Consider the following 14,032-nt stretch of genomic DNA (forward strand, 5'->3'; position numbering starts at 1 on the left):
ACACTCTGGAAGGCGCTCGGAGGATCACTACCTTCCCTTTCTATGTGTATACACTCTGGAAGGCGGTCGGAGGGTCACTACATTCCCATTCTAGTGTATACACTCTGGAAGGCGGTTGGAGGTTCACCACATTCCCTTTCTATGTGTATACACTCTGGAAGGCGTTCAGAGGTTCAGCACATTCCCTTTCTATGTGTACACACTCTGGAAGGTGGTTGGAGGTTCACCACATTCCCTTTCTATGTGTATATACTCTGGAAGGCACTTGGAGGATCACCACATTCCCTTTCTATGTGTATACACTCTGAAAGGTGCTCAGAGGACACCACATTCCCTTTCTATGTGTATACACTCTGGAAGGCAGTCGGAGGATCACCACATTTCCTTTCTATATGTATGCACTCTGGAAGGCGCTCGGAGGATCACCACATTCCCTTTCTATGTGTATACACTCTGGAAGGCGCTCGGAGGATCACCACATTCCCTTTCTATGTGTGTACACTCTGAAAGGCGTTCAGAGGTTCACCACATTCCCTTTCTATGTGTATACACTCTGGAAGGCGGTTGGAGGTTCACCACATTCCCTTTCTACGTGTACACACTCTGGAAGGCGCTCGGAGGATCACCACATTCCCTTTCTATGTGTATACACTCTGGAAGGCGCTCGGAGGATCACCACATTCCCTTTCTATGTGTATACACTCTGGAAGGCGTTCAGAGGTTCACCACATTCCCTTTCTATGTGTATACACTCTGGAAGGCGTTCAGAGGTTCACCACATTCCCTTTCTATGTGTATACACTCTGGAAGGCACTCGGAGGATCACCACATTCCCTTTCTATGTGTATACACTCTGAAAGGTGCTCAGAGGACACCACATTCCCTTTCTATGTGTATACACTCTGGAAGGCGCTCGGAGGATCACCACATTCCCTTTCTATGTGTATACACTCTGGAAGGTGCTCGGAGGATCACCACATTCCCTTTCTATGTGTGTACACTCTGGAAGGCGTTCAGAGGTTCACCACATTCCCTTTCTATGTGTATGCACTCTGGAAGGTGGTTGGAGGTTCAACACATTCCCTTTCTATGTGTATACACTCTGAAAGGTGCTCAAAGGACACCACATTCCCTTTCTATGTGTGTACACTCTGGAAGGCGCTTGGAGGATCACCACATTCCCTTTCTATGTGTATACACTCTGGAAGGCGCTCGGAGGATCACCACATTCCCTTTCTATGTGTATACACTCTGGAAGGCGCTCAGAGGACACCACATTCCCTTTCTATGTGTATACACTCTGGAAGGCGCTCGGAGGATCACCACATTCCCTTTCTATGTGTATACACTCTGGAAGGTGCTCGGAGGATCACCACATTCCCTTTCTATGTGTGTACACTCTGGAAGGCGTTCAGAGGTTCACCACATTCCCTTTCTATGTGTATGCACTCTGGAAGGTGGTTGGAGGTTCAACACATTCCCTTTCTATGTGTATACACTCTGAAAGGTGCTCAAAGGACACCACATTCCCTTTCTATGTGTGTACACTCTGGAAGGCGCTTGGAGGATCACCACATTCCCTTTCTATGTGTATACACTCTGGAAGGCGCTTGGAGGACACCATCATTCATCTGAGATGCTCCCACTCATCTCTGAAGTAATCCTAGGTTCAAAGTGGAGGAAGAAAGTAGGTCAATGATAGTTTGACCCAAAGGGGTAATTTTGAGTCAAAGGGTTTTGATTTTTAGCTCAAAGCCAAGCCATTAATAACAAAGCCAGAACTATGACTATCCAAAACAAGAACTCTTCAAATTCTCACTACAACCACCTAACAAACCACACACTGCCTCATCATAAAAGTCTTAAAAACTTTGAAAATTCTAATAAACTCCTTGTACTATCAAGTAACTTACTGTAGACATAATAGGACCAAAATAGAAGATATTTTTTAAAACTTTCCTATAGGATAAACCTAACTCTATCCTTAACACAGTATCTGTAATATACAGTAATTGTTTAGTTATCAGTAGTTTTAGTAGCTGTCATTTTTGAAAAAAATATTTGGATGAATGATGGCTCTAAAAAAAAACCATTCGAAGTCACTGAAAAAAAGTAGGGATTTCCTTCAAAACCTTCTCACCATATTCTCTAATAGTAAACAAAGGCTTAAAGTTATTCTGTTGGTAAAACTTCAAAAAGCAGCAACTGAATCAATTTAACTAAGGACTTTAGTCCAGAGAGGATGTCTGCTCATTGTAAGGTTGACGACAGAGGTCTACTGATCTCAGATCCAATCCCTGCTTCCTTCTGCTCTCCCCTGGTCACACTACATTCAGGAAATGAAGCAGGAGATGCAGCAGAAAGGTGAGTTAAGACTGGAATTAAAAGTCTGAAGCCACAGAAGGACCAAAAGATGTGTGTGATGTAAAAATGATTTTACAAAAATATAAAGTAGTCTGTTTGTTTTCAAATATGGTTCTTTTAAATAATGGGCCACTGAGAAAGCTGAAAAATTAAAATGATCACTGGGCGCGGTGGCTCACGCCTGTAATCCCAGCACTTTGGGAGGCCGAGGCGGGTGGATCACGAGGTCAGGAGATCAAGACCATCCTGGCTAACATGGTGAAACCCTGTTTCTACTAAAAATACAAAAAATTAGCTGGGCGTGGTGGTGGGCACCTGTAGTCCCAGCTACTCTTGAGGCTGAGGCAGGAGAATGGCGTGAACCTGGCAGGCGGAGCTTGCAGTGAGCCCAGATTGCTCCACTGCACTCCAGCTTGGGCGACAGAGCGAGACGCTGTCTCAAAAAAAAAAAAAAAAATACTGCATACTATGTGCCAGGACTGCGTTAAATGCTTAACGCAGGCTTAATTCCTATACGGTAATTCTCAAATAACTCTATGAAGTTATTCCCATTTTACAGATGAGAACACTGAGCCTTAGGGAGGTAAGGTGATTTGCCCATAGTCAACAATAGTAAGTAAGTGGCAGAGTTGGGGTTCATACCTAGATTATCTGGTCCTGTTTAAAACCACCACATCACAGCCTGTGTCAACTTCAATCCATTTACCCATAAACACTACTTTGGCTGAAATGCAGTTTCTTAAAGATTTTAAGTAGCCTGAAGTATACTTCTATACTCTAATGGTGACTTTCAACATGGAATGTAAGTTTTAAAACAATTATCGAGTGGGTTATTGTCAGTTATCATGATTAACTTTTATTAATTAGACACTAGTAAATACCTGTGACAATACTGCTAAGACATACATTATTTCACTTAATCATTAATTGTAAAATAGATACTATCCAATTTTACAGATGAGGCTGAGAAGTTGAGTGACTTTCTCAGTTAAGGGGTAAATCTGGGATTCAAACTCAAGTCAGTGTGTTTCACAGTAAGGCATTCCACAATCGCTCCCCAATAAACCTCAACAGTGTGAGATCAATTGCCTTGGTCACCGGGTCTCCTGATCATTTCATGAAAAATTAACCATCTGTTTATAAATCATTCATCGAATTTCTTGTTCCTGAAGCTATGCTAAAGACACAAATATAATTACAAGTCCTTGCTGGACCCCACTAGACTCTTTAAATAAAAATATGTTCCTAGGGTAATCTAGATTCTGGCAATTTCTATTGCAAATTCACCAAATCCCTTGCTTTTGTTACTCCCACAGCATAAACACCCTGAATTTCCCTTACTGGAATAAAGCCTGTTAAAACTTTTTGCAGGAAAATCTCTAGGACTTTTTAAGTATCAAAAAGCTGAGGAAATGTTGGTACTTTAAAATAAATCCTGACCCAGTAAGAACTGGCACTGAGCCTTTTATTTTCTTGCAGTCAGCAAAACTACAAACCTATAAAAATTCAAATAGTAGTTAAGGGGCATGCATTTTGAAGTAGTTCCATATGTGGTGAGTCACTTCCAAACTCATGCTTTATACTGAAAACTTTTTTTAACCTGGATATGTAGGCAGAAATCACTTTTAAAACCTATCACAGCCATACTATGAAAGGAAAAGCAAGTCCATGTGGGAGTTTACTGATTGTTTCCCCTGAAAACTGTTTTCCTGGGGGGAAAAAATGAATATTATTATTGACTCCTATGTACCACCTTGCTTTATAGTTCAAACAAATTCAGAAACTGTTTTTCCTAACCCAGTATTGATCTAGATCTTTGCAAAAATGAAATGAGACAGGTTAATCATCCAACGAACATAATACGCGAGTGTGTATGAGGTGAGGAGAGCTGGAGGAAGTGGAAAGAACTAGGTCAGTAGGTGGCAGATGTTCAGTGGTTCAAACTTGAAAGGAATCCTAAAAGCATGGACCGAGGTTTGTGGAAACTCTTAAAAGTAAATGGAAATAAAAAATAAAAAATAAAAATACAAATGTGTGGAAGAAAGGTTCTAATTAGAAGGACATGCGATTAAGTAAAACAGTGATCATCCAAAAACCTATTTTCTTTCTTTTGAAAAATACATTAGAATTAACAATACTGTCCATAACACATTATCTTTCTATAGCATTACACTGATATCAATGCACCTTATGTATTTCCTCATTTATTCTGCATAATATTCTTCTGATGTAAGATGTATCCTCATCTTACAGATCAAAAAACTGAAGCTCAGGTTAAGTGATTTACTAAGCGTATATGTGAAGATGCAGGGCTCAAATATAAATCTTAGGATTCTAAAGCCATCATTTTCCATACTATTCTATTTAACTGTGGCTGTGACAGTAGTTGCTCTTAATGCCTACTCAAGAGGTAAAAGAGATATATACCCTTTGTTTTAAATTTTTTTAAAAAAATAACAATTACCTCTGCCTTTTCTGAAGAAAAAACAGGAATCCTTATATCTCAAATAAATGTTTTCTTTTAAAATACAAGTTTACAAGGTAATTACAAGGTAATAAGTAGTATTCATGTGATAAGTTTATCAGAAACAAGTCTAAATGCCTGAGCCAATTTAAATAGTTCACATTTATTCATTTCATACAATGTTGCTATAAAAATAAAGTCTGTATAATTCTCATTTTACATTAAAGTAACCAAGATGAAGAGAGGTTACACTAATAAAAGGTTTAAAAGCTAAGAAAATAGCTTTCTGTGGTCACCAGACTAAGTTTAAATTGTATATGACTTTTGTTTTTGTTTTTGTTTTTTTTTGAGATAAGAGTCTCGCTCTGTTGCCCAGGCTGGAGTGCAGTGGCGCGATCTCGGCTCACTGCAACTTCTGCCTCCTGGGTTCAAGCATTTCTCCTGCCTCAGCCTCCTGAGTAGCTGGGATTACAGTTGTGCGCCACCATGGCCGGTTGATTTTTTGTATTTTCAGTAGGGACGAGGTTTCACTGTGCTGGCCAGGCTGGTCTCAAACTCCTGACCTCGTGATCCACCCGCCTCGGCCTCCCAAAGTGCTGGGATTACAGGCATCATGATGTATATGACTTTCTAACAAATACTGTAATGATGCTTTTCATCCTTAATAGAAATCCATGGGAGTATTTAAATAATACAATAATGTTAACGATTTCTTATTTTCTGAAATTACTGTGAAAATGGCAAATTAGCAGTAACTCAGTAGAGGAGTATCACTATTAATACAAACTGCATGCCCATGTTTTTAAAACACTTACAAAAGTAACTTTTAATAACACTCCTTGTGAGGTTATATCCATTTCTACGACAATAAACAGGCTTTGAGAATTTTTGTTTGTGATATGAATAAAGCCAGAAGATCAATATTTTTTTAACCCACACTGGAAAAAAAGGCTGAATATTTTCTAAACTTTATGCCCTAGATAATAAAGTAACGGCTGTGTATACGGCCCACATAATCTAGATGGCCAATAAAGTTAACTTCCCAAACCTATTCAGTTGCCAAAAGGGTATCCCAATTGCACATCATATTTTGTTACAGTAAGGAAGATTGAGAAACTATAATCGTTTCCTCCTCCCAAATTCAGTTTCTGCTACTACTCCGTGTCACCAACATCTCAGCATTTAAATACATAAAACCACAGTCAGCCCAAATGTTCAGGGTCTATGTATGATTACAGAATTCATCTTTGTTTATGCTGCTGATTCTATGAAACTCATTTCCTCCTTTAACCTTTTACCATTTCTTTCTGTGAACTAAATTTACACCCACTACCCAGATATACATGATCTTCAGATTTTGGGGGTTTTTTGGAGGGGGGGATATCTCTGAAAGTCAAACTTATTTCATTCTTAGATACTGTTCTTAGCACAAGAACCATGCCCTAATCAAATAAAAAAAAGTCACTATCCCCAATTCAGTCCCATTTAGAATCTCCACTAGCCAGGCAGGCTATTTAGCAATATTTTAAAAATACTCTTAAGAAATAGAATTGAAAAGGTTGGGATTATCTTGAAGAAATTTAGGGAAATCTGTGAAATGATTCTTTTTTAAAAATATACTTTACCCCAATGTGAATTAAATATGAAAAACTAAGGATAAATTTTGGGAAGTTAACAAAACTTTTATCTTTGAAATTGTTACATTCTAAGCAGGTAATTTATTACTTTCACCAAAAGCGTTTGTACTTTCTCTCTTGATGAACAGCAAAGAATATTAAGTCTATAGTAACTTAGAAGGAAATAATAAGGAAAATTTAAGCAAAATAATAAGCAAAATTTGTTTAGCTAACATATTAAATACATTTTGCTTATTCAGGTAAGGAACATTAAAAGAGCGTTCTACATATCACAGTAAGTTAAGTCAAAGAAATGTACATATTCAACAAAATAAAGTCTGAGTACTGTCATAATTACCCATATCACACTTTGCAACCTGTAAATTTCTAACACACACGCTATCATTTCGTCTTCATACAAAGCACATGAAAAAACTGTTGCACAAATGTAAGTAACTTGCGTAATATAATAAAGATGAACTTTTATCTTTTTTGATGGTTTCTAAGCTTTAAAATTATGTCATAACATACTCTGGAGTTGTGTTTCACCAATACTTTGATTTATCACCCTATATGTGTGAGGCATCAAGTTGAGTGCTTTGTAAGTCACAAATTTATAAAAGACACAACCCCCACCATCTAGAAGTTTATAATTCTGCTGCAGCGATGAATGAAACGCTATGAAAAATAAAGGCAGTGTGAATGGCATTCATCAACCACTATGAGAAAGTAGATGGGAGCACATGTTCCCTTCTGTCCGAGTGGTCATACAAATCACAGGATGGATGGCCTTTTGGTAAAAGAAAACTAGTAGGATTCAAAAGACATCTGAGCTGAAGATAGCAAAAATAATGTGGCAGAATAAGAAATGTGCAATTAACATGCTTAAGGAAGGGGCAAACCAAATATTTGATCATGAGATATGCAAAGAACCAGGTAGAAATAGGACTTGTCTTATCTTGTGAGCAAAGATCTTTGTTCAGGGTAATAATAATTTTCTTCAGAAAGTTTTACTTTGCTGTGTAGAATGTATTGGGTAATAAAAACTAAAAGGCAAAAGACCGAATAGAAAGTTACTGCAGTAACTATCTAATAACTATCTAATAATCAGAACATAATAAAGCCTGAATTTGGAAAATGGCAGTGGAAAGACAAAGAAACCAGAACTCATAGTTCTTCCTGTTCCAATGAAAATGATTATTGACATAGTCATAATTAGGGTTGACTGCAATCAAATGTTAAATATGTAAAGGTGTAATATAAAACCAAGAACCTGCCAATAGACTTTTAGGAAAGACTTTGATCACATTTATCATCTCATATTTATCCTACAATGTAATAAACATTATAATGTCCCCTTTGAATGTATTCTAGGGTACCATATACCATAACTTGATATGTCTTTAATTAAATTTTTGTACTATTTTAAAAACATTTATTGTAGTTGACCTAAAAATAAAACTTTGAGAACTACAATTAGATACCACCTGTATAAAATGAAAGCCAAACTATACTTCTCTTTCCAAAGAGGAAATTTGGAAAAATTACTTTCCAAAACCTTTTGAGCTCTGCCTGATCTATACTAAGATACCAAAATATAAGGTATGTCTCCTATATTTTACAGAAACAGAAGAAATCTTTTATAAATGTACTTCTCAAACTGATTACCAACATAATTTATTATCCAAATGAAAAAAACACATATTTATACCTATAAGAAAAATTACCTGACCATAATAATAAACCCTATTTTTTGAAAACTTCATATTTACATATTACCTTTCAAAGGGATGTTTATGTCAGTTTGATGAAAAAAACTACTTTCAAATTATTCAAATCATCCAAATGTATTCTTATGCTTGTAACTTACAATTTTTGTTTTCACTTCCTTTAAATATTCCCTGCCCCAGAAAACCTATAAAGGCAAGTTTTCAGAAATAAAAAAAATGTGTATCTTCTCCATGCATTCAATAAATAACTAGTCTATAAACAGGTATGTCCTCCTTCTAGATGCTCAGCCTCAGACTAGCTTCTTCAGATTTATTAGTAATGAACGCAACAGAAATTCTTGCCTTCAGGGAGTCTCAATTTTAGAAAGATTAAACAATAAATAAACTATATTTTAAAAGAAACACAAATTTCACTGTATTTTTAAAGGTGTTAAGTGCTTGGAAAAAGAGAACAGCATAAAGGAGAGAGGAAAAAGAGGAGGCTTTTGTTTTGAATTGTGTGGTCACCAGGGTGGGCTGCACTGAGAAGATGCCTTTTCAGCTAATGCAAGGACTTTAGTTTTATACCAAGTGAGGTGAAGGCTTTTAAGCAGAGGAATGATTTTCTTTTCTTACTATCCAATAAGAATTGAGTGTCAAAAAGAGTACCAATTTCATTTAAGAGTGTGGAGGTAGTATTATCAAAAATGTGTTGGGGGTAGGGCTATAAAACAACCACTGTATCCCAGATCTGGGAACCAAAACAAGCACTAAAGTGTGATTATGCCATTTATTTCTCAAAGGGCTATTCCCTCCACAATAAGTTTCCATATTGACTGTTTTCACAGGTCAATAGTCCCTTATCCACATTCCCAATTTTGAATACCAAGAAGCTTTAAAACCCAATTTGGTGGCAAAATCAAACCCACATTAATGTGAGATGGTTTATAGTCTTGATTTATCCCATTTGGCAAAAATAAACATGAAGAAACATTAAACCTCAAAATTTAGGTAACCTTTAAATATCCTAAGTAATGAGAAGTCATAGCACATCTATATGTACACATACAAACTATCTGTAAACTTCCCTATTTTATTAAATATGGTGGAGTTACAGCATACAGCAATTTATCACATTCAATTAAGCCAGCCACGCTTTTGAAAAAAGAAAAACACACTTCCCCTAAAAGTAAAATTCTACCTAGTATAATAGAAGCTGGAATAAGATGGAAGATATGAATCTACTGTTACAGATTTTGATTTTTTAGTTTAAAGATATGTATCTGTCATTCAACATGCCCCCTAAACACTGGCTAATTGATTTATCTGATGTTCAACCAAAGAAAATGCTACTTATTCCAAAATAGAAGGAAAAATAGGCTGTTTGAAACTTACTGAAAGATAGTACTTCAGCATTTGACATGGCACCTTTCTACTGGATTTTTAAGGGTAATTTTAACTAGTCATGAACTTGACTAAAGCACTGTCTTTTAAAAACCCAAAATGTAATTCTATAGCTGTGCTGTCTAATATAGCAACCACTAGACACATGTGGCTACTGTGCACTTGAAAGATGACTAGTCAGAATTCAGAGAGCTGTGCGTCAAAACACACACCAGCTTTCAAAAATTCAGTACAGATTTACATTCTTTTTGAATGCAAAATATCTCATAATTTTATATTGATTATTCATTGAAAGGATAACATTTTGCAGATACTGGGTTAAATCAAATATATTATTAATTTCACCAGTTACTTTTAACCATAGCTACTAGAAACTTTAACATTTAAAATTTAAACTTACATAATGTAGCTCACATTATACTTCTAGTGAACAGCACTGCTCTATAGGAAAGACCTAGAAAAAGATTAATTTTTCAAATACTTATATGCTAGAATGAATAATATCAATTTTAATCACCAGAATAATAAAAACACAAAGGTCACAAGAAACGCTTGTCAGGAATGCTGAAATAAGTGTTTTGTAACTCAAAAGTATCTATTACTTTAAATATTCAAAGAGGTGTCCAAATATTCAACTAATAAAAAAAGCCTTCAATACATGTTATGCCTGATTTGCTTCAAAATCCACTTTCAGTATTTCAATCATACGATCATAAGTACATAGAGGAGGATTTTGTGTCCTAGTTTCATTCACTAGGGTTAGAACAAACCCAGGTTTTGTGAGCCAAATACATATTATAATGGAATCAGAAAATAGGTAACTTATTTTTTAATAGATGGGAAAATTTAAATAACTCCTAAGAAACAACTTTGGAGTTTACATTAAGTCAAAGAAAAATAAGTCTCTCTAATTATAAAACCTACCATTAACAAAAGACACACTGATTGACATTTCCTAAATATTCTTAAAAGCACTGTAAGTACCTATTACTCTAAACACATGCACATCCCACCATCCAGCAGTTCCACTCCCATGCTTAACACTGTACTCATGAGAAATGAAGGCTTATTTCTACCAAAAGACCCAAAAAAGTTCACAGCAGCCTTATTTGCAGCCACAAACTCGAAAGAAAACTAAATGTCCACTTACAGTGGAATGGATAAATGGTGGTATAATCATAGAATAGAACATAGACAATTTAGGGGGAAAAAACAAATAACATACACAACATGGATGACTCTTACAGACATAATGTTGATAAAAAAAGACACTGATGAGTTCATACGACATGGTTCCAACTTTATATAGTTTAAAACAGGCAAAACTAATCTATAGTAAAAGATGCCAAAGACTATTCCTGTTAGGTAGAGGCAGGATCGATTAGAAAATACACAAATACAATAAGCCTTCTGGAGTAGGGTGCTAGTTACTCAGACTATACTTACATAAACAACAATCAAGCTAGCAAATAAGGGTGTCTATTTGATTACATGAAGTTACACTTCAGGAGGTTTTGTATAAAAATAAGAAACTTCTTAAAAGGACCTTATGCATTATGATTTCTTTTCAAAATAATTACTTAAAACTAATTCCTATCTTGAATATACATGGGAATTTGTCGATTTAATCCTTCAGCTAAACTTTCAATTTCTTTGCAGTTTCTTTTTAATAACTATCAACTCTATTGAAACATACCTTTAATTTTGAGATATGATAACCTTTCATGAATTGATAATTCATATTAGCATTAAAATTATAACTTCCATCTTTATAGCTAAGTATGAATGTTTATACAAAATATTTATAATAGTTCATTCTCATCTTTAATTTGAAAAGATAACTCTGAATTCCATAAAATCCAGTTTCTGATCATATAATTTATTTTACTGATAAAGTATATTTTAAATTTAATTTTTTGGGTTCATTTACAAGTTCTTTCACAGACCTAATTTGCTTATTTACATTTCTTATTTGCTTTTGCCTTTCCCCCGTAACCGGCAAAAAGAGGAAGAATATGCTGGTTTGCCAATAAATAATAATCTTAAACACAGAGTTTCCATTTTAAAAGTTCAATGCAGCATGCTGGGGAGGCTTATTAAAAGACTGTATTCAACCAACCCTAGAAATTCACACTGCTTGACAGTGATTAAGAAAATCGGTAAAAACCAATTTTTGTATTATTTCATATGAATAAAAATCATGAATATTCAGCTAATAAAGTTACATCTGTATTATAGTAAAAGAAGGTGGCCAATTCACTACAATCTTAACAAATACATTATTTTATTGCATGTATTTATGCATCCTTCCTTCATCTGTTTCTATTCCAAGCAAGACAGCTGGCAAAAGTTTTTGAGAAGGAAAACACAAGATACAGAGGAGGTATAAGGTCGAATATTAAGAAGGATGCCTTGGATATAGATCAAGAAGACTATGTTCACCACTGACATTAGTCAAATTGTCTGGCATATCCATATGTGGTCTATGAGGTATGCTATGGCCTGAATGTTGTGTCTCCCCAAAATTCATAAATTGAAACCATATTTGCAATGTGAGGGTAATTTGGAGGTGGGGCCTTTGGTGAGTGATTAGATCATGAGGGCAATGCCCTCATGAACAGGATTAGTACCCTTATAAAAGAGGTCCCAATAATTCTCTGGCCACCTCCACCCATGTGAGGTTACAGTGAGAAGTCAGCCATCTATGAGGAACAGGCCCTTACTAGACATTAAATCTGCTGGCACCTTGGTCTTGGACTTCCCAGCCTCCAGAACTGTGAGAAATAAACCTCTATGGTTTATAAGCCTCCCATCTATGGTATTTGTTACAGCAGCTCAAATGGACTAAGATAAGGTACAAAAGACAAAGCACAAAGTGAGTAAGTTTCTCAACAGATGATTTTAACATAACCTTCCTTCCTAGTAATATGTCACATGTCCTGACACTCTGGGCCTACAAGCAGATAAATTATTATGCTATACCAATCTATCCACAAATGATAATGCAAAGAGAGAATTTCGCAAATGGATGTTCGGAGGCAAAGCCAGGTGGTCTGGCTGAGTCTGTCCACGGACTCTGATGACAGACTGATCCAAATGCAGATGGCAGCTGATCCCTACACTAGAAGGTAGAGCTGTCATAGGCAGGAAGACTTTTAAGACTGCCTGAATGTTTCAGGTATACTTCACACTGTCTTAGATAAAAAGGAACTTTATGTATCTCATTTTCATATCAAGACATTCTTTAAAATAGTTCTATAGTAGTAAAGTAAAATGTAAATACCTCAGTGTTTAAAATAGGTAAAACTGGTTTACTCTAAACCAGACGTTTTATTCGCTTACACAAAATTTTGATTTACCAAAATTGAAATATAACCTTCTTTGTGACAAATGGCAAGGTAGTTTATCCATATCTAAAAGTTAAAGAAAAATAACAAAACGTGGCATAACAGTCTTACTTTTCTACAATTGGAAAGGCTTGATAACATTTTTAAAAGTGGGGCAATGAGACAAAAGACAATACCTTCTGGCTGTGTTTCTCCCAAATGTTAAAATAATGAGTCCTGAGAACAGTTCTGAAATAGCTCACAATCCAAACACTTCCTGAAAATTAAGAGAAATAAGTGTTACTTCAAGTGCACCTTATCTCAAAGATTTGTTTTACAATGGAATTTTAACTACTAACTAAATCATCTCAAAAAACAACAAAAAAGATGTATTACAAGGTAAAAAAAAAAAGTATTCATATTCTTCATGATACATGCTTTCTTTGGACATAGTTGTTGACCACATGTAACAAAACAGCTTTCATTACAGAATTATTTGCCAAAATACACTACCCAATTGTTTTTTTGTTTGTTTTTTGAGGTGGAGTCTCCCTCTGTCACCCAGGCTGGAGTGCAGTGGCGTGATCTCAGCTCACTGCAACCTCCGCCTTCCAGGTCCAAGCGATTCTCCCACCTCAGTCTCCCAAGTAGCTGGGATTATAGGTGCCCAGCACCACACCCGGCTAGTTTTTGTATTTTTAGTAGAGACGAGTTTTCGCCATGTTAGCCAGGCCGATCTCAAACTCCTGACCTCAGGTGATCCACCTGCCTCGGCCTCCCAAAGTGCTGGGATTACAGGCGTGAGCCAGCACACCCGGCCCACTACTCATCTGTTTTTATTTTACTGTAAAGATTGTCCCTATTGTCAATGATGTAAAAAGTTAATGTCAAAGATAAAGAGGAATTTCAGTCAAGGATTCTGGGAGAAAAAGTATTAGAATTATTTAACAGTCAGTGCAGAGTTTGAAACACCTCATTTCTTTTCTGTACCACTAGGAACAGAAAATGTTAAACTCAGAATTAGAACCATACTAGATATAGAATGACACTGACGTGGAAAAGTTCATACTTTCAGGAACAAAAGAGTGGATCAAAGTTTTTGGCCAGCAAGAGATGTAGCAAACAATTAAACATTGTGGTGGCTGAGGA

General features: G+C 35.9%; 1 protein-coding gene across 9 annotated transcripts in view; it reads right to left on the bottom strand.

The window, feature by feature from the left end:
• NRIP1 (nuclear receptor interacting protein 1) overlaps positions 1-14,032 on the bottom strand; it is a 332,678-nt gene that overhangs the window by 297,183 nt on the left and 21,463 nt on the right. For 7 of the 9 annotated variants that reach the window (XR_010111080.1, XR_004668448.3, XR_004668446.3 and 4 more), the window contains exon 2: positions 13,081-13,160. The exons of the other annotated variants lie outside the window; for them this stretch is intronic. The gene's annotated coding sequence lies outside the window, so the exon portion shown is untranslated. The remainder of the gene's footprint in view (positions 1-13,080; positions 13,161-14,032) is intronic. 9 annotated transcript variants of the gene reach the window in all.

The sequence above is a fragment of the Pan paniscus genome, chromosome 22 (assembly GCF_029289425.2).
Source record: "Pan paniscus chromosome 22, NHGRI_mPanPan1-v2.0_pri, whole genome shotgun sequence".
Lineage (NCBI taxonomy): Eukaryota > Metazoa > Chordata > Mammalia > Primates > Hominidae > Pan > Pan paniscus.